The sequence below is a fragment of the Protopterus annectens genome, chromosome 3.part1, assembly GCF_019279795.1.
Source record: "Protopterus annectens isolate FY-2018-M chromosome 3.part1, PAN1.0, whole genome shotgun sequence".
NCBI lineage: Eukaryota > Metazoa > Chordata > Ceratodontiformes > Protopteridae > Protopterus > Protopterus annectens.
In genome coordinates this window covers 1,640,922,773-1,640,944,090 of record NC_056732.1, presented here as the reverse complement: position 1 = coordinate 1,640,944,090, position 21,318 = coordinate 1,640,922,773, and positions in this window count along the sequence as shown.

The following is a 21,318-nucleotide window of genomic DNA, read 5'->3' as shown; positions in this document are numbered from 1 at the left end:
GAATTTATTTGTAAATATTAGGGGGCTGTATGGACAGCAGTATGACTCATGACCTAATGGGCATTTATCTTCAATGCTGGCACATATATTTTCAAACTTTGCTAATCATATAGCATCCAGCTGCTCCCCTACTGTTTTTGCAGGACCATTATGATCTCTAAGCATGTTATGTAGTTGTATCTTAGGTTTGCAATTACATCATAACATTAGTGTAGTCAGATGTTCTGAGTTTTTTGTGCCAAAATGATTCTGAATGCTGTTAAGAAAAATGTATTTGCTTATGTCTGTCAATACCCTTGGTTCATAGAACAAGTGAATTTGAGAGCAATATTTTTAATGCTTCCCCCAACTTGATTGCTGATCATCACACCTCTAGGAGTTGTCATACAGACAACCACTAGAGATTTTGTGATTAGGTTCATAATCCCACTCCCTGCTGAATGACATAAGCCTCTACCAGGTTACCATCATCGGCTTGGAATACCAAGTCCACATCCCCTAGTCTTGCACAGGTACAATTTTGGCTAAGCAGGACCACCATTTAAATTCCTTCAGGATTGGTGAGCTACTACCTGTTCAGGTGTGTGAGCCGGTTTGCAGTCAAATGGTCAGCAGTGACATGCATGACAGCCACCTCCTCGACCATGGTAGGAGCGACAGTCAGAATGTTGACATTCATGTGTACGTCCTTTTAGAAGGATGCACACAGGGCAGGGACTCACAGCATTGATGTAAATGGAGGATTTACAAAATATGGTCGACAGAATTTGTCGACTTTGTTGCGTCAACCATACAACCTAATTAATATGTATGAGTTGACAATATTTGTCGTGGAAATAACCATTTGCATAAGTGATTTTCGTGTTTTAGATAGTAAACCGTGTGAGCCACTAACTGAACAGAGGCCACCTGTCTTATAGTCAGGTCTCCATCCCTCTGCCCCACAGATCTGGAAAGAGCAGCATTTTTAAACAGTATTTGTGAGTCATTATGTGTTTTTGGGGTTATTTCTATAAGCTTCACTCCTCTCCTCCTCTGTCATTACATATTTGCTAAATCCTTTTTGTTTTTCTGCAACTTGTATTACCAAGGCTTTGTGCTAGAAAGCTGCTAAGGTTAGCTGGATTGTGCAGGTATTGACATTTCATACAATAGTTGCAAAGGTCACCTTTAGCCATCTGGAAGTATTGGGATAACTGATGCAGATGACGGACCTTGCAATCACCAAAAAGAGTCAGTATGGAGATGCAGCTGTGCAGAAGGCAAATGTGTGTTTATGTGCAGCCACTAAGCATTGCCATTAGGGTGAGCAAGGTTCTTTTCAGAACCTTCTGTGGTTGGCGTATCTTCTGAGTCTTGTGTCCTTATCATAATCATATTGTTTATCAGCATATTGTTGCATGCCAGGAAAATGCCACTGTGGGAAGTGATAAAAGTACTGACTACCCAAAAAAGTATTCCAGTTCATTTTTTTAATAATGTTGTACAGACTGGTTAGTAGTCATAGCAGCAAGTTGAAATATAATTCCATATTATTTCTAAAACTTCTGGTAATCACCTCCAGTGTGTGACTGACAATTGAAAGTGGTGATTTGTTTGGGAGGGGCACCTGTGGTTGAAAGCAAAGGAGCAGTTAGGTTCTTCCGGAATTATGTGTGTGAGAATATCACATTGAAATGCATTAGCCTAGTCTTTTTTTCTTTCGTCGTTCCCTTTCCTCACAAGTTAACTTCAGAGTGGTATAGAGAAAGCCGTGTAAGTGGGAAAGGAAGTGGAAGTTGAAATACACTATCACTGTCATTATTCTTTCCTCTTTCTTACAATGCATCCCTTGCAGTGTGCTCAGAATGTGAGTAGCTTTTGGAAGTAGGATGAGGAGGATATTTATGAAACTGTAAGGCATTTGCATAATGTGCTGAATGATTTCACATGACTTGTCTTGGGCCAGTACATCAAAATATGTGTCTATAATCAACCTGTTGAAATACATTACTGGGGTCATTTTTTCTCCTACATTCTTCATAATTCACTCTCAGATAATAATTGTTTGGTCTTGGTTGGGAACACAGGCTGTCTCTGGAAACCCATGATAACTATAATTATTGATGAATGATTATTGGTATGGCTTGTCAGTAAGGCAATATTTAGCTTTATAAGCAACACGATGAAATACATTATTGTGGTCATTTCTCTCACTTTTCTAACAATCAAACCACAGAGGTGCACACAAAAGGTGATTACATTTTTGGTATAGGATTAACGATGCACATTGTTGGTGAAAGCAAAGGCTAATACAAGATCTCTGTTAATTTATTTGACATGAGTTGCCAGTGGGCCAATATATGTGTTTATGAGTAAAAGAATGAATATGATAATGGGTTTAAATTTGTTTCAATAATATTGCTGATAATTAAAATGTTTGTTCATACTGACTGATTCATTGCTTATGATATGATATGCTTGCTATGGTAGTTGCTCTAGCCACAAAGTTTTCAATGGACTATTTGCTAGCTTATCATATTGTACATGTAAGGTATGTTACCATGGATATGGACTGTAACCTTACATGGGTGACCAAACATCTCTCCCACTCAAGAACTGAAACAACAGGTTATGTTTGTAAATTTGTCATGTATTTTTGTTTTTGACCTGATAGTATATTTATAATATAGTAACAAATATATATGACAGTAAGGCATTATTTGAAGATACTGACTGATACTGATACTAAACATATTGTACACTTCCTTGTGACTATATCTTTCTTCCTAGAAGGGACAGCAACTTTCAAGTTGTTTATATGAAGTCTGTGGTAAAGGGGTCAATCCTACTATTATGGAGTGCTGTGGTCATTTTGACTTTCTGAAAAAAATATACTGTCTAAATGATAGTCCAGGCATGGTTACTAGGTTTTCAGTAAAGTAGACTATTGCAAAGACAAGCCAAAACTCCCATAGCTCGCAAGAACTGTCTTGTTAACTGACTTACTCAAGGTCACACACAGTAATCAATTGAGGGTTGAGGGAATTAAACCCTTTACCACACCAACAGGAGCTACTGTCTTAATCCCCTGCATCAGTTGCCAGATTGTGGACTATAGTTTGATCCCTTAATAAGGCCTATACAGGACTTGATCTTTGATCACGTGATGTGGCCCAAAGGTGTTGTATCTCTGACAAAATTCTGCACTGTGCCCTCTGTTAAGACAGCTTATATGTCTATCATGCCCTACATGCATTGATTGTCATCATGCATAGTTAGCCACAAAGGTTTTCATATGCCTGCTTCCCAGGTCCTTTTGACATGGGATGCTAGCATCAGTAGCATAGCTAGGGTAGGGCAAAAGGGGCAACAGCCCCAGGCATAGAGTGCTGGGAGTGTGTGATCAGCTGATCCCAATTGTTCCTTAATGTAACACAAGCATTTAAGACTGGGTATTTATTTGCAGTCAAATCTGAACACTAACTCTTTGTGTGTGGTCTAAACTGTAGCAACTGCTTTCTACATTGTAGCAAACATTTTGCTACATTTTAAAAGTTAATGAAAATCTTATTTTTTTTTAGTGCTCAGTGCAGGCAGGGTATAAGCTATAGCAACTATTTTCTACATTTGTAACAAGAAGTTTGTTACAGTTTAAAAATATTTTTTTAAACTAAAACATAAGCACTGTAGCACTCCATGCAGGCAGGGGTAAACTGCAGCAACTGTCTGCTACAGCTGAAAAATATTTTTTTAATTAAAACATGAGCGCTGAAACACTTGGTGTGGGCTGGTGTAAACTGTAGCACTGTTTTCTACAGTTTAAAAGAAGAAATTATTTTTTTTTAAATAAACTATGTTAAAAGAGGGTTGGGGGCAGAGCACAGAAATAGCAGCTGAATGGCTGCAGCTGGAAGGAGGGTGTCTGTGTCATGCATCTGGCCACCTGGTTGGTGTGCTAGTAGAAGGAAAGTTTTTTTTTTTTTTGTTGGGGTGAGTAGATCTTACTGTAATAAGTCAATCACTTTTGGGTGGGGCACTGGTTCATAGCACTGGCCCGGACATTAATTGAACCAGCTACACTTCTAGCTAACATACATTGCTGGTTGTAAATACTCCCAATTCAAAAATGTCCTGAAGCCTTTCAGATATTTCCACCAGCCTTTAGCCTTTTTTGACACAATGTAATGTTAGATTTATTTCTTTATTATTTATTGCCATTTGTTTACCAGGATAGTCCGAATGGGTAATAAATACCCATTTTCAGTGGAAGCCTGGGGAGAAAAGCACCAGAGAGTAACATAACATCAAATAAAACACTAGTACAAATGTAATTAAAAAACATACACATAGAGTTTGATAGTGGAATACACAAGATACAATAAAAATACAATAATAATACTATAATAAAGCATGAGGAGACAGCAGTGATATACAAATTAAAATAAAAACATAAGGACAATTATATACAACTATCAGTGTATACAACAATATTAGAAGTATAGTCTACTATGCTAGGAAATAAATTAAAAATATACAACTCCAGACTAAGAATGGGGAGAGGGCAGGTCTTAAAAGGGGTCTACTTCATAACATTGAAATTTCATAATGTTGAATTTCATAACATTGAGACCAAAACATTGAAAATTCAAAACACTTAAAACCCAAAACATTGTAAACTCAGAACACGGAAAGTGTACTTCATAGGTTCATAGGTTCATAGGTCAGTACTAGGCTATCGGCCCTAGCCTATACAATAATGTACAAGCCTATTATGGAGTATAATTATATATATAATATAATATATAATTATATCATAATGTACAAGCCTAGCCATAAAAATTCCCTGGATATTTCTTCCCACAATATTTACTTCCCTGGATCCCTGTCTAGCAGTGCGACTGATGTGATGCCCAAGGTGAATTTCCTATTTCCCATCCAATTGTCAAGGTTCCTTTTGAAGAGGGCCAAGGAGGCACTCTGCTTGACATGTATGGGCAATCTATTCCAGAGTATGGGGAGTCTCTGGGTCAGGAACCTATCCCTCCAGCAAGTTTTTTTACTTGTGAGGACAAGGTTTAGATCCCTAGAGCGTGTGGCTCTGGCTCTGAGGGATTGGGATTTCTTTAAGTGGAGCATGTCCAACAGCTCAGGGTTTGACATGGCTGTGTATCTTAAGCAGAGATCACCTCTGAGTAGACAATATGCCACAGAGTATAGCTGGCATTTTTTTAGACGGCCAGCATAGGGCATCTGCTTTAGGCCTGTGATTCTTTTAGTGAGGTATTTCTGTGGCTTTCCCAGCTGTTACAGATGTCTTGTGAGGTACATACCAAATGGGGTGTTGTACTCTATAATGAGGCTAATGAGGGATGAGTATAGTGGGACAATGACCTCCTTTTTTCTGGATGAAAAGCCTTTAGTGATGAGGTGTGCCACATAGACGGATTTCCTGACTATTGTGGTGATGTGGTTATTGAAGGTGAGACCACTGTCCACCTGTGTCCCTAAGTCTCTCATCACACTTTTGGTGTTTAGTGTACTGCCACCTATGTGGTAATTCATGGGTACATGTTTTTCCCAAAGGGGATAACTATACATTTCTTGGCATTAAGCTTGAGCTTAATTTTGGAATTATAGCTAAACTCACTAAACGAGGTATAAATCCCTATGTCACAAGATGGGTTGCCAACTGGCTCACTGACAGAACTCACACTGTAAAAGTTGCAGACTCTAAATCTGACCTCAAAGCAGTGACAAGTGGAGTACCATAGGGTTCCGTCCTGGGACCTCTCCTGTTTGATATCTACTTCTCTGAAGTACAGGCTAACACAGAAGGCCTCTGGCTAATGAAGTTTGCAGATGACTGCAAACTAGGAGCCATAGTCAAGTCACCAAATGATGTGGACATCCTACAGAAGGGCCTTGCTGAGACAGATGCCTGGTGTCAGAGCCATGGCCTCAAGCTCAGTGCCAAAAAGTGCAGTGTCATCCCCTTTGGTAAAAACTCTGTACCCATGAACTACCACATAGGCAGCAATCTACTTAACACTGAATGTGTGATAAGAGACCTTGGGACCCAGGTGGACAGTAGTCTCTCCTTTGATAGTCATATCGCCACAGTAGTCAGGAAGTCCTTCTACGTGGCACACCTCATCATAAAATGGTTCTCATCCAGGAAAAAAGAGGTCATTGTTTCCCTCTACTCGACACTCATTGGACCCATTATAGAGTACAACACCCCTTTTGGAATGTACCTCACAAGACATCTGCAGCAGCTGGAAAGGTCACAGAAGTACCTCATAAAGAGTATTACTGGCATCAAACAAATGCCCTACACTGACCGCCTCAAAAAAGTCCAGCTTTATCGCCTACTCCGAGGTGATCTCTGCCTAACATATAAAGCTATGTCAAACCCAGAGCTGTTGGACATACTACACCTAAAGAAATCCCAATCCCTCCAAGCTACACACTCTAGGGACCTAAACCTTGTCACCACAATAAACAGGACATGCTGGAGGGATAGATTCCTGTCCCAGAGACTTCCCATACTCTGAAACAGGCTACCCATCTATGTCAAGCAAAGTTCTTCATTAGCACTCTTCAAGAAATATCTTGATGAGTGGATGGGCAATAGGAAATACACCTGGGGGATCACTTATGTGTCTCTGCTTGACAGTGGCACAGGAAAATAACTTTCTTGGGTGGCATAAGCCAGGGAACCTTGTTGGCTAGGCTTACATAGGCCATTGGGCCATTAGCCTAGTACCTACCTACCTATGAACCTACCTATGAATCTATGAGCCCATGGCTCTGGCACCAAGCATCTGTTTCTGTAAGGCCCTTTTGTAGAATATACACATCATTTGCGGATTCAATAATGGCTCCCAGTTTGCAGTCATCTGCGAACTTTGTTAGCCAGAGTCCTTTAGTGCTGGCCTGTACTTCAGAGAAGTAGATGCTAAACAAGAGCGTTCCCAGGACTGAACCCTGAGGTACTCCACTTGTCACCTGTCTGGAGCTGGATTTGGAATCGGCCACTTTTACTGTCTGGGTTCTGTCAATAAGCTAGTTGGCAACCCATCGAGTGGTGTAGGGATTTATGCCCAGCATAGTAAATTTATCTATGATCCCAGAGTGAGGGATGGTGTCAAAGGCCATGGTGAGGTCCAGATAGGCTGTGTGGACCTCCTTACCCTCGTCCACAGCTCTGGAGACTGATTAGAAGAAGTCAATCAGGTTCAGGCCCTTCACAAACTGAAACTGGGTGGGGTCCAGTGTTTGAAGGTTGCCAATGTCTTTGTTTATAAGTTCCATGATAATGCGTTCCATGCCCTTGCAGATCAGACTCATCAGACTGATGGGATGGTAGTTCCCGGGATCCAAGGTGGATCCCCCTTTGTGGAGTGGGATAACAGTAGCTATGCGCCACTCAGTGGTCATGAAGCCTGAGGTGAGGCTATGATTAAACATGACACGTAGGTGAGGTGGCAGTTAATTTTGTAGGTCGTGTAGTACACAGCCCGGGATGTCATCTGGTCCCATGGATGCTGTATTCTTAGATTTGGAGAGTGCGGTTTTTACCTGTGTGGCCATGACTACCAGAATTTGGCAATCTTTTGATATTGAGATGGGCCCTTTAGGGGGTGAGAGGAGGGTGCAAGCAAATAAGATCCCCTCCACCTACAACACCTAACTAACAAACACACTTTCTACTATGTTTCTGCAGGGGAGCAAGCTCCACTGCATCCCCCATGTGGGGGCTCCCCCTCCATAAATTAAATGTACCAAATCCAAGATTGCACTACAGTGGAAAAAAGTTAATTTCCTAATGGAAATGAACTTTTTTTCCACTGTAGTGTGATGTTGGAATTGGTATATTTAATTTACAGGAGTTGTGGGGGTTGCAGGGGGGCTTGCCCCCTGCAGAAACTTAGTAGAAAACATTTTTGTTAGTTAGGTGTTATTATAGTTGGAGAATATGTTATTTATGGTTTACTATCAAATGACTGGAAATGAAAAGACTGAATCCTAAAAAGACTGAAAATTCAAAATACTGAATGATGGAATTTGCCCCTTCTCCACTGTTGTGTGATCTTTGAGTTGGTTTATATAGTTAGCAGGGGGGGGCTTGCCCCTTGCATTAAAAATGTATTCAGTATTTTGAAGATTCAGTCTTGTTGGGAGTCAGTCTTTTGATTTTCAGTCATTTGATAGTAAACCATTATTTACATATTCATTGTAGTTTTTAATGTTATGAAGCACATCAATGTTCTGAGTTTTCAATGTTATGGGTTTTCAGTGTTTTGGGATTTAGATGTTTTGGTCTCAGTGTTATGAAATTCAGTGTCATGAAATTTCAATGTTATGAAGTAGACCCGTTAAAAGGTATAGATAGACAGTAGGGTGAATGGTTAGGTTAGTAGGAATGTAACGTATTTGTTAATATAAATCATACAAGTGAGGTGCTTGGGTATAGCCATGATAGATAGATATTGTTTATGTCTTTCTTATGTACATGAACTAGCTGATATTTTGTATCCTTCTGACTCTACCTCCTGCCCTGCCAAGCTGCATCCAGCTACTTACGACTTGGAGAGTTTAAGTAGTTAAGTAGTTTTTTTGTAGCCTTGGGCACATTCAACTAAGTGATCCATAGATTAAATGCATAATACTAATCCATGCAGTTTCTAATTTTTAGAAATGTTCGTTTTTTTCACTGATCTTTCTTATGTGATCAGTAAGTTAATTTACTTGGGTTTAGAAATGATAGTTTTACTAAGTCATCTTACAAAGGATTTATATTTACAGAATGTCAAGTTTTATTTATTAATGTGGTAAATGGCATAGCAGGTTTAAAACACCCACTAAAAACCTGAAATCAGTGGTGAAACTGTTGTGTGCCTTATGTAGTTAGAATATTTGGTCACTAATTGATTTCATCTTTTATTATTAAAGCAGGAGACTGATGAAACAGCTTATTTTTCCTAGGTACATTATAACCAATGCAGAGAAAACATTCTTCAAGTGGTAGAGACACATGTAGTTTAAAATATGTTGTGTCGTAACAGCTGACAACAGCCAAAATGTGCTTAAGATCTTAATCTTTTGATATAAGTTCATAGGCTCGTTGTGAGATGTCATAAAATATATTATCTCAGTGTGAAACCTTTGCAAAACACGTCTGAAGAATTCTTGAGTTTACTGATCCTTCTTGGAGCTGCACAGCAACCAGCATTTGTTTTCCTCTGCTACCTATTTATTTTTCCAGGTGGGAAAGATTTTTCTTATGTTATAGTGTTAGATAATTCTGGCATCTGGCCAGATTACCTCTAGCTGTTCAGACACTGGCAGCTGAAAATATTGGACATCCTACATCAAAACATCAAAAGCACAAAGAACTGAAGATGCCATCTCTTTCATGTATTCCACATCTGTTTGCCCATTGTATGTTATCACCTGTCTGTTTGCATCACGTACCTATCTTAAATCTATTCAATTCCAGCTGATGCTTGAAATATAGCTGAGTTGCATTTAGATGGGTGACACAAACTGACACAAATGCACAGTCATAAATAAATTTGTTTTAAATGCAATGCATGAAAGTTCAAAACAACAGCAAGGAACAGTTGTTAAGGCAGAGAATTGCTGAAACCCAGAATTAATGCATGCAGTAAATCATTTCTGATTGTATTTGCTTTTTGAGGAGTACAATGCAGCTAGTAGCAAATCGAATGGATAGGTTCACTTTAAATATGAACAGTGTTAATACTATGTCTCTTTGCTTAGTGGAACTGGCCTTATAACAATGAAACTAAGGAATATATAACGTTAGAATTAGTAGACACAAATTTAATTGATAAATCATAAAAGTGCAAGGGTGGTATTGATAGTCGTTCTGCAAATGCATAAAGGCTATCCAAGCTGTCCATATGTTTTTGCAGCAAAGGCATGATTCAGCGGGGCTACTAACAAGTGATGGCCATAAATAAGCTTAAGCAAATGAAGTCATAATGAAATGCAACTGAGAAATGCTGTAAAATGGCATGTGCTAATGAGACCTTTTGCTGCCTATTTGAGATTCATTTTGTGGGTTTTACATGTTTCTACACCACTCATAGATTTATTATAAAAAGGCAGAATTGCTCTTTTTCTATCTACTTTGCAATCCATAATGACGCTGCCACTTGCTGCTAGCCTTGTTATTTCCCATGTGAGCTGTTTGGCTTGGCTGAGCCAAAACTACCGGCTCCCAGCTGCACTTGCTGACCAAGAAGTCAGAGATATAGGTAGAAAACAACTCACTATAGTTTTGACAATCAGAAGATATGTGATAGGTTTAGAGTGGACAGGAGCACTGTAAGGGTCTTAGTGAGTATGGATGGCACCCACAAAGGCCCTGGATGGATGTGTGGCCTTCCTATTCCTGTGGACACCAAAGTATGTATAGCCTTCACTATACTTGGCATGGGGGCCTTCCAGAGATAGTCTGGGGACATGTTGGGTATCTCATGGGCTACTGTTTTGAGTATACTTTGGTTGTTCCTGGATGTACTGTTAGCATGTGGATCAGTATATCTATTTCCTGTTGTCACCTCAGGACTGAGCCCAGACTATGGTGACTTTTATGGGATGGCACATTTTCCTGAGGTACTTTAAACAAAAGATCACACACATGTTGCAGTTGGGGCCCATCTCTTGAACAGGGTGAGCAGTATTGCAATAGGAAGGGTTACTATTCCTTCAATTGCTAGGTAGTGTGTGATGAATGGGGGTGCATCACCAATGCATCTGCCCAACATCCTGCAGGGCACATGATTCCCTTATCTGATATTTGGCACACTAGCTCATTACACCGCATCTTCTTGCATAATAGGATGCCCAGTGGATATATTGTTGGTAAGTGGAAAATATGTTTTTTTTTTTTTTTTTTATTTAAGTAGTTGTTCATAATAAAATGTATTGATTAATACCAAACCACTTGTTCTTTGTATGTCCCCGCCGTTCTCTTTTTTTTTTCTTTCAGGTGATGGTGCATATCATACCTTTAAACTGAGCATATTTTTGCAGACTGTCCAGATTTGTTCCTCTTATTTTTGTCTGCTCCTCATAAAATTTATGTTTTTTTTCTGGAAAATCATTGAGGATTGAAGTTGCTAAACAATTCTTTCAGAAAAATGCATGCTAATGCAAAACCTTTTAGTATATTAAGTTTATAAGAACAATATTTAAAAATCATTACTATTTTTGGGCCTTTGTCCCCTCATTATTTTTGCCTTTATCCAGATTGCTTGTGCTTACAGGTTGAGAGGTATGGTGGATATCCACTCGAGCCACGGCTCATGACACCAGTGAGAAATCCAAATGGAGCTGCTAAAGACAGTTACAACTCAGGCTTGTCCCAAACCCCTGTAATCATCAAGAAGGTTGTTGGACTCTTGAAGAGCCAATGTATGTGCCTGGATGTGTCTGGAGATGTCCTTCAGTATGACCCAGCTAATGCATGCAGGATGTTTAGTGCATGTTGCATTCTGCACAACGTGATCATGCACTGGTCTTCTGCTGAAGTGACCCCTGCTTTCACTGCAGCTATCAGTTCCAGTCCTACCATGAGTAATGGTAATCAGATGCCCGCAGTAGTAATGAACCCCATTAAGCTCATGTACTGTATATGGCTGCACAGGTAAAGAGTCAGCCTAGTCTAGAACTATGGACCATGATATTCAGGTTAGTGTTTTCTTTCTTGCAAAACGCACACAGAGTATAAATGGTACATGCAGTGATATGTGTGGGCTCTGATTTGTGGTGCAAGGTCTACTGTTACTATTGATCAGACATTCCCTCTCATCTTTACAGAATCATTTTTATCTCTGAACAGGTGCTCATATTATTGTTTGTAAAAGTCATGCTTGAGTGCTCACTGACTCCTGCTCAGTGATGTTGCAGGGCATTGTGTAAGGAATAACCATATTTTTAACTGTATTACATACTACAATCTGCTGAGGAGGTGTACCCGAATATGTAGGTACTAAATCTCCTGAAGTGGTGCATTTAATAAGAAGTATTCATTCAGTATTTAACATGAATTCATACCTTGGAATTGAATGAAAATGCATCATATTGTTGTTTGATATTACACTGTTTCCTCAGTTTTAACTACTGCATAATTTAGCTAACGTAAAGTCCTTTGCTAAGGTACTGTTGTACATCAGATTATTTCATTTGTCATACAAATAATTTGTAGCCTCAGAGACCAGAAAAAAATCATTATTTGTAAACTAGTGAGACTAAAGTTGAAGCAGTTTGTTTACATAGCAAGATACTCATTTTAATCTTTAATTTTCTTATTAGTGGTTCCACGAATAATTGTGTATTACTACTTTTTGAGTTTCCCTTTTTGTACATTATTTAATTTCCTTTGAGTTAAACACTGACGTGTGTGTGAAAATCAAATTATAAGTAAAAGAAATGTCACACATGAATCACAGTAGGTCAAAGCCAAATGTTTTATAACATACCTTAAAGATAGTCTAGGTGATGGTGCAAGTGATTTTGAACAGGGGCCATCATGTTTGCCGGATGGTGAGTTGGTCCAATGTTGTGACCTATTTGATCTAGGTGATCCTGCAGACACTGATCTGACAGTGCTGTGTGATTAGGACTTAGACCTTGAATAAGAGGTGCTGCTAGTTGTAGATGAATGTTGCCGAGGACTGAATGGAATCTGTTGTGTTTTTACCGCCCTGATAATTACAGTCCTTTCTTGAGAAACACTTGTAATATCATGTGATCTCCCCCACATGTCTGGACAGTGCCCTATCCTCTTCCCCTACTACTACTTGATTCTGGTATGCAATAATTAGTGTACGAATGGAGGTGGCCACGGATGCTTGGTGTGCCACCATACTACACATCAGTGTGATCATGGCATTATCCCTTCTCTCTGCCATTTCCATGTCATTCTAGAAATCCTCACACATATCCTGGATGATTCTGACCATTTTCAGATGACTCCCTGCGGTGGTGCTCTGATGCCTAACAACGTCAGTGCATGTGTGTGCTTTTGTGTTTCCTAGGGTAGCTGTAAAAAATTCCTGCACCTAACACCACTTTGTAAGGGTGTAACTACGCACAATGTTACTTCTGCCATCATCCTAAAAGTGTTCATCTGGGTTTGGGGATACTGGTGTTGAGGTGCAGGGGTTTTCTCTCTGTACAAGCTGAAGTATATGGAAAACATGTAATTGACTTTGCGATGCACTGTCCCTTCCTGCAGAGTTACTAATGTTGCTGAGTGAGAGAAACTGCCATTAAACTTGGGGACAGTGTGCCACTTTCATCAGGCTGCCTCATAAATATAACTCCATCATCATCACCACCACCATCATCATCATCATCACCATCATCACCATCATCATCATCATCACCATCATCATCACCATCATCAACACCATCATCATCATCATCATCATCACCATCATCATCATCACCATCATTGCCATCAAAAGCCACTCTGCTGATAATATCCTCCAAATGTATTGATATAGTGAAACTTTTTTGTTCCCGCTGCTGACCCTGTAAAACAATTAATCGAATGCATCAGTAATAAATAAGTCGCATACATTACTGCATGCTGATTAAGGAGGTGGAAAGGCACATATCCTGCACACTGCCTTCGTTGTCATTATATGCAGAAACGGAGGGTTTACCTGTTAATAGTAATTGTCCTGTGTTAAATGGAATTATTCAATTTCAGCATTTAATTCCTTGTGTAAACATATGTTACTTCATTTAAACCAGCCTTCATGAGCAGCTGTGTGCTGTTGCTGCAGACATTGGTAATAGCCAGTGTCCACATCACATCTGATAATGCCAGTACCATCACCTTCTATGTCACAGTCACCCTAACAAATGGACAGGAGGTATTCCTTATCTGGTGTTAAAGACATAACTGTAGGAGTCCCCCTCCCCCATACTACTATAGGTGATTGCATTCTGCCTTGCCTGTACCATATCATTTGCCCTCTTCTTGCATTGTGCTAATGTGGAGTTTCTTCCAGCAACAACATTAATATCCATAACCAATTGTATGTAGGCCTTTGTCCTCTCAGCTTATTTGCTCCCTTTCCCAAAAAGATGCGTGCCTTATATTCCAGGCGCTGCTAGGAGGATACAAATCTCCTCATGGCTACAGGTATCCTTTCTCTGCCTTGAGCCCTGATTTTGCATGCATTACTGCACCCATAATAATATACCAGGGTCATGCACACAAGATGTTTGATATAATAATCAGTAAAGCACCACAACACTGAAAGCATGCCTGCTATTACCACAAAAGATGTATATAAATATAAATAAATAAATAAATAAATAAATAAATAAATAAATAAATAAATGAAAGAGAGAAGGATTGCTGCACTCCTAATTGTGCAATCCTTTTGATGAAATATTAAACTGAGGCCCTAATTGCTGGAATTGATGGTAGCTGAGGTGGATTTAAAAGTTCCCAAAGCAATTGTTGAAATGAGTAGGGGTCCTTTATTAAAATTCATAAAATACAACATATTCTATATACAAATCTTACAGCTCATTTGCAACATTTACAATGATATACAAGTAATTCACACATTATCAGCATTTTCATACTTTGAATTCCTCACTCTTTTTCCACAACCAAAGTCTTATTTTATTCAAAATTTCTGACAATATCCATTTCCCATTATATTTTATCTCACTAATTCTTTCATTCCAGATGATCCACATTATACAAAATAATGTTTCACCTAATTTACCTATATAATTTTGTTTCACATTCTCATATCCATATTCTATCATGTCCATATTTATACGTTTAACATTTTTCAGTTTTTTTAAACATTCCTTGCCAAATATTTCCTCCCACAATTGATGTTCCTTTTTACAATTCAAAAAAAAAAAAAAAAAACATGTTCAGTGGTCTCTAATTCCTCACAATATATGCACATTCTATATTTTATTGTTTTGTATGGCATATTTGCCTTTACTGGAAGCTTATTTATAAAAAACCTCCACAACAAATCTTCACATGGGGTTGGGAGGGTGGCCTAATGGTTAAGGTGTTTGCCTTACAAACACAAAGTGCAAGGTTTGATTCTCACAAGAGATAATTGGCTAAGCTTAAAATGACTCACAAGAGTAGTTAGCTTAGTACAAACCTATAAACATTCCACATATTTTTCCATCTTTTCATTTTCACTTTTACTGCTTTCACTTTTTAATCTTCTAACTGGTAACACGGGTAAATATAAAATGTTTCCATTATATTTTCATACCGTGTTTATCTATTCTTTTCTATGTTCCCTAAATCAATATTCCATACATGCATTTTCTTTTGATATAGTTTCATCTCTGTACCAGTGATTCCCTTACTTCTTTTTAATCATTTAAACCTTTCCCAAATTGATTTTATTTTTCTCTATAATCCTTATTAACAAGTTTCCTTTTTCCTGCATCCCTGTCAATACTTTATATAAGTTTAATGAGGCGATATATACAGTTGGGTGTACTAAACCCAAACTTCCTTCTTTATTAGTAACATAAAGAATTCCTCTTTTTATAGGGCTTAATGTAGATACACATATGAATGTAAATAACACATTCAGTAATGCTTTTTCACATTCTGACAGTATCATAAATATACTAGCTAGATGTGCCATTTTACTCAATATTACTAAATTAATTAAACATGCTTTTTTTCTACATGTAAGTTTAAATGTTCTCCAGAACATTCAAGTACTCCTTATTTTAAGTATCATGTCCTTCCATTGTTTCGCAATCTGCTGTTCAATGCCAAATTTTATTCTTAGAATCCCTGTTTTTTCTTTATTAAACCGGATATGTCTTATTTTTCCAGAGAACCTCAGTCCTTTAATCTTTTCCTTGTTAATACTTAATCCTAATAGCTCTAGTTCTTTGTCGAGTGTCTTGATGGCTATATTCATCCATTCTTTATTTTTAACAGCTAATACTAGGTTGCCCGCATAAGAGAACATTACTGGAATCTGAATTCCCTCTGATGTCTAGCTTTCTCCAATACTAAATTGATCTTGTTAATGACTGCATTCATAATTAATGCAAATAAAATGCTACTGGTATACTACATGGTTAATACCACTTTTTATTTCTATTGTCTCACTTAACCAGCCTTTAACCACTGGTTTTATTTTATTTTTGTTATATACAGATTTTAAAATGGTGATGATTTTATTACTTATATTACATACTTTCAAAAGCTCCCATAATTCTTTATGCTGGATCTTGCCAAATGCTTTATTTACATTTCCTACCAATATTTTAATTCTGTTCTACTATTTATTACATCATCTTCCAGCTCTCATATTAACATTAGAAGTTCTTGACTTCCTTTTTCTTTTATTCCAAAAACTATTCCAGTTATCCCCTTATTAACCTTACTTACTCTTCTTTTTTCTGCTATTTTCATAAATATCTTATAATCAACATTATTCAATACTAATGATCTCCAGTTTTTATGTCTGTTCTTTCTCCCTTTTTCCATATAAATTTCATTGCCCCCATGCAAATTTTTCATCATTTATGCCTTTCTTAAAACATCCATTTAACACCTCTAAAAAGATTGTTTTTGCCATTCTTGCATGTTCTTATACATTAGGTACTCCAATCCATCTAAACCTGTAGCCGCTTCTACATTTATTGTGTTCAACACATTTTTAAATTCTGTTATTGTAATCTTTTCTTCCATTCTCTTATTATCTTCTTCAATTAATTTTTAAGTTCCATCTATTTTTTTCTTATAGTGTCACATATAGAAAACATTTCCAAAATATGTTTTTTACTGTCTGCATAATTTCTTTTTGTGTTGCTTCACTATACGTCCTTCCTCATTCCTTAACTCCCTTATTATTCTTATTTTTTTCTTAACCATTTTACTTAAATATGGTGCTACTTCTTTTCTACCTTGCAAAAAATATCTTTGTTTGAATAACATTTTTTTAAATTTTCTCTTGGTTCATTACTTATAACATTCTCTCTTTTTCGATAAACTCTTCTTTATTGTCTATTATCTTTTTAAAGACTGTTACCGATTAACTAATATTTATAACTATCTTGTATTTTTTTGCCTTTCACCATTCCAGTACTTCTTTTCTATATTTTTCTTTTAAACTAATCCACCAGCTTGTCCAATCTTTATAAAATCCTCTCATGCTTATATGATCCAACCATAGTTGATGTATTTGCTTTAACAGAAAGGCTCATCCAGACTCTGTTACACTTTGCTGTGAAGGAAAGGTTAGTTTGCTTTTATTTTTTGTATTTTGTATTACTTTATTGCCGTTTTATATTTTTAATACTGTGGTTTGTTTTCTTTACCTTGTGTTTTACTTGCATTCTGCTTTAACAGCTTTAAAACTTCAAAAGAGACCACAGCTCCCCTCTTCTGAGTCAGGCAGACTGTCTTTCTAATTGCCTGCCGCTTATGTTAATTTGAACATATATCTCATTTCCTCTCTACTTTCACTGGCTTGTGTGAGTAATCCCAAAATCATCATTTTTGAAATCCCTCCCCTTCAACTATTTAAATTTATTGGCCATCCCACTATATTCCATAGTACCAGAATACAAAAGTGACTACCCCTTTCAATCCATCTTGCTGTTTTAAAAATAGTAACTCTCCACTATACCTTAACTTTTTAAACAGGTAAAACTTAAGTTACCTATTTTCACATCTAACTTCTCTAATGCACACTGCAGTGTGCATTTTTTTTCATCTTACCTTTAAGCATCCCTGTGACTAGCACTTGCTCTAATACCTGCTGGAAAGCACTAGGAAGCCTTAAACTGATACAAGCACTCAACTCTCCTTGTTAATAAGGAGAAATTAATAGTAGGCACTACACAGCCTATAACTGCAAAGTACCTTGCTAAGGTAAGGGAAAACAGCTCCTGTACTTTACTTGAATCTGGGCATACTGGGGCAATGCAGCAATTGCCTCATGTACACAGACAGCCCTCTCCTCCTACCACCCAACACTACAACCTGTGAAAGATGCACTTACATAGCCAAAATTGAAGCCAAGCTCTCTCCACCCATTATTGTGCTAGACAGTCAAGAGGAGAAGGTTAACACCCACACTACACCTCAAGCAACACATAGCCCTTCTAAACCCACACCAACAACACCCACATATAGCAACACTAAATCCACATATGCAGGGGCCCTTAACTGTAACCTGCCCAAGCAACAAAGACCTCTGAAGCTGAAACGCAAACAAACACCAATCACAACCAAAGTGTCACATAGTTCACAACACCAGTGTGCCACCCAGCAACAGTCCCTAAGGCAAGACAACGTACCTAACACTTTAGTCATAGGTGACCCTATAGTCCGGCATACTGATGTCCCACTCACCAGATTGAACAAGGAGAAAATTACAGTCACCTGCCTGTTGGGTGCCAGGATCCGCCACATAATGCATGCATTCAAGTCACTCCACAACAAGTACAAATATGACTTTGTCATTGTCCATGTTTGGGTGAATGACTTGAGACGTACCTCCCTGGACTACATGAAAAGAGACATGGAAGAGCTTTCGGATCATGTGGCCCAGGCAGGTATGACCCTAGCCCTGAGTAGCATCCTGCCTTCACCCTGAATGATGCCACAATATAAGGACAAAATGATTGACTTCAACAATTGGCTAAGTTTCTGGTGTCATTCAGAGGGGATCCAGTATCTGTCTGCCTGGGATGACATGATCGACAGACCACGTTGCTTTGCCAGAGATGGTCTGCTCCTGTCACCCCTGGGATTCAGGCTACTGGCTAAGGCTCTTGCCACCCCTATAGTGCCTTTTTTAGGCAAAGTTCAAAGGACAAAACCACCATTGTGACAGGCGCAAGCATGCAAAATCTGAAGGTAATGCTACTCAATGCTAGAAGTCTAAACCTCAAAATGCACTCTCTCGAGGCTCTCCTAAAAATGGAGAACATCGATATCTGTGCAGTAACTGAGACCTGGTTCAACGCTCCAGACAGCATCCCTGGAATACCAGGCTACAACTCTTATGACACTTTTCGGCCACCAAACCAGGACCGAAACACTAAAGGTGGAGGAGTGTCAATATTCACCAAGGATATTCACACCACCAGGCTAGTTGCCCAACGCAATGCATCTGAAATTCTCCAGGTGCAACTAACACTAGGTAAGACTGCAATCCAAATTGTAGCTTGCTACAGATCCCCCACCATACTACAGGATTCTCAATACACCTTTCTAAACATACTGGAAAATATTAAGATAGAACCAAATACCCTAATACTGGGTGATTTTAACTACCCTGCCATTAACTGGGAAAACTATTCATGTACCAATACCTTTGCCCAATGGTTCTTGGAATTCATAAATTCCAATGCCCTGGATCAACTAATCCATAGTCCGACCAGGGGCTCCAATATCCTAGACCTGGTCATTACCAACATGGGAAATCGATGCTCCACACCTATAGTTACCCCCTCGTTAGTCAGGTCTGACCATAAACTAATCACCCTTAACATCCACATCCCACCCCCACCCCCCAGTAAGGAAACCTCCATAAAAAACTTCTCCAAAGCCAACTTCATGCTACTCAAGTCAGAAGTGACAAACTTCATGATAACCATGCAGATGGGAACTGAAAGTTCAACTGCTGAATCCTACACTAAGGCACTGTACGAGCACATCTACTCATGTATGAATCGTGCCATCTCAAATAGAACCAAGATGCTCTCATCCAAAAAAAGGAAGCCAATCTGGTGGTCCCCTGCAATAAACAAACTTTACAACAAAAGGAATAAACTGTTGCAGAAAAGAGAAAAATCCCAGGATGCAAAAAACTCCCTTACCAGCCTCAGTAAGAAACTGAGATCCCTCATAAAATCCTCCAAAGCTAGTTACGAAAATAAAATTGCCAAAGATTCCAAAGACAACCACAAGGCATTCTATAACTATGTCAAGAATCTAAATGGCAATGCTCAGATCTGCTCTGAGCTAAAACAGAATGGCATTAAGTATACTGATCCCAAGGATATTGCTAATATCCTGGCAGATCAATTCAGTACCAACTTCACCCCCCCTCTCATCCCCTAAATGGCCCATCTCAATACCGGAAGATTGCCACATTCCAGTAATAACAGCCACACAAGTAAAAAACACACTCTTCAAAGCTAAGAATACAGCATCCATGGGACCAGATGACATCCCGGGCTGTGTACTACATGAACTACAATATGAACTGGCACCTCACCTAAGTGTCATTTTTAATCATAGACTCACCTCAGGTTTCGTGCCCACTGAGTGGCGCAGAGCTATAGTTATCCCACCCCACAAGGGGGGATCCACCTTGGATCCTGGAGACTACCATCCCATCAGTCTGATGAGCCTTATCTGCAAGGCCATGGAGCGTATTATCATGGAACTTATAAACAAAGACATTGGCAACCTTCAAACACTGGACCCCATCCAGTTTGGGTTTGTGAAGGGCTGATCTTGTCTCCTAACCTGATTGACTTCTTCGAATCAGTCTCCAGAGCCATGGACAAGGGTAAGGTGATCCCCACAGACTATCTAGACCTTGCCAAGGCCTTTGACACCATCCCCCTCTCTGGAATCATAGCTAAACTTAATCCCTACTTCACCAAATGGGTTGCTAACTGGCTTATTGATAGAACCCACACTGTAAAAGTAGCCAACTCCAAATCCAGCTCCAGACAAGTGACAAGTGGAGTACCTCAGGGTTCAGTCCTGGGACCGCTCTTGTTTGACATCTACTTCTCTGAAGTCCATGCCAACACTAAGGGACTCTGGCTAACAAAGTTCGCAGATGACTGCAAACTGGGAGCCATTATTGAATCCCCAAATGATGTGGATACTCTACAAAAGGGCCTTACAGAAACAGATGCTTGGTGCCAGAGCCATGGGCTCAAGCTCAATGCCAAGAAATGTATAGTTATCCCCTTTGGGAAAAAACATGTACCCATGAATTACCATATAGGTGGCAGTACATTAAACATCGAAAGTGTGATAAGAGACTTAGGGACACAGGTGGACAGTGGTCTCACTTTTGATAACAACATCGCCACAACAGTCAGGAAATCCTTCTATGTGGCACACCTCATCCCTAAGGGCTTTTTATCCAGAAAAAAGGAGGTCATTGTCCCACTGTACTTATCCCTCACTAGACCCATTATAGAATACAATGCCCCGTTTGGTATGTACCTCTCAAGACATCTGCAACAACTGGAAAGGCCACATAAATACCTCACTAAAAGAATCACAGGCCTAAA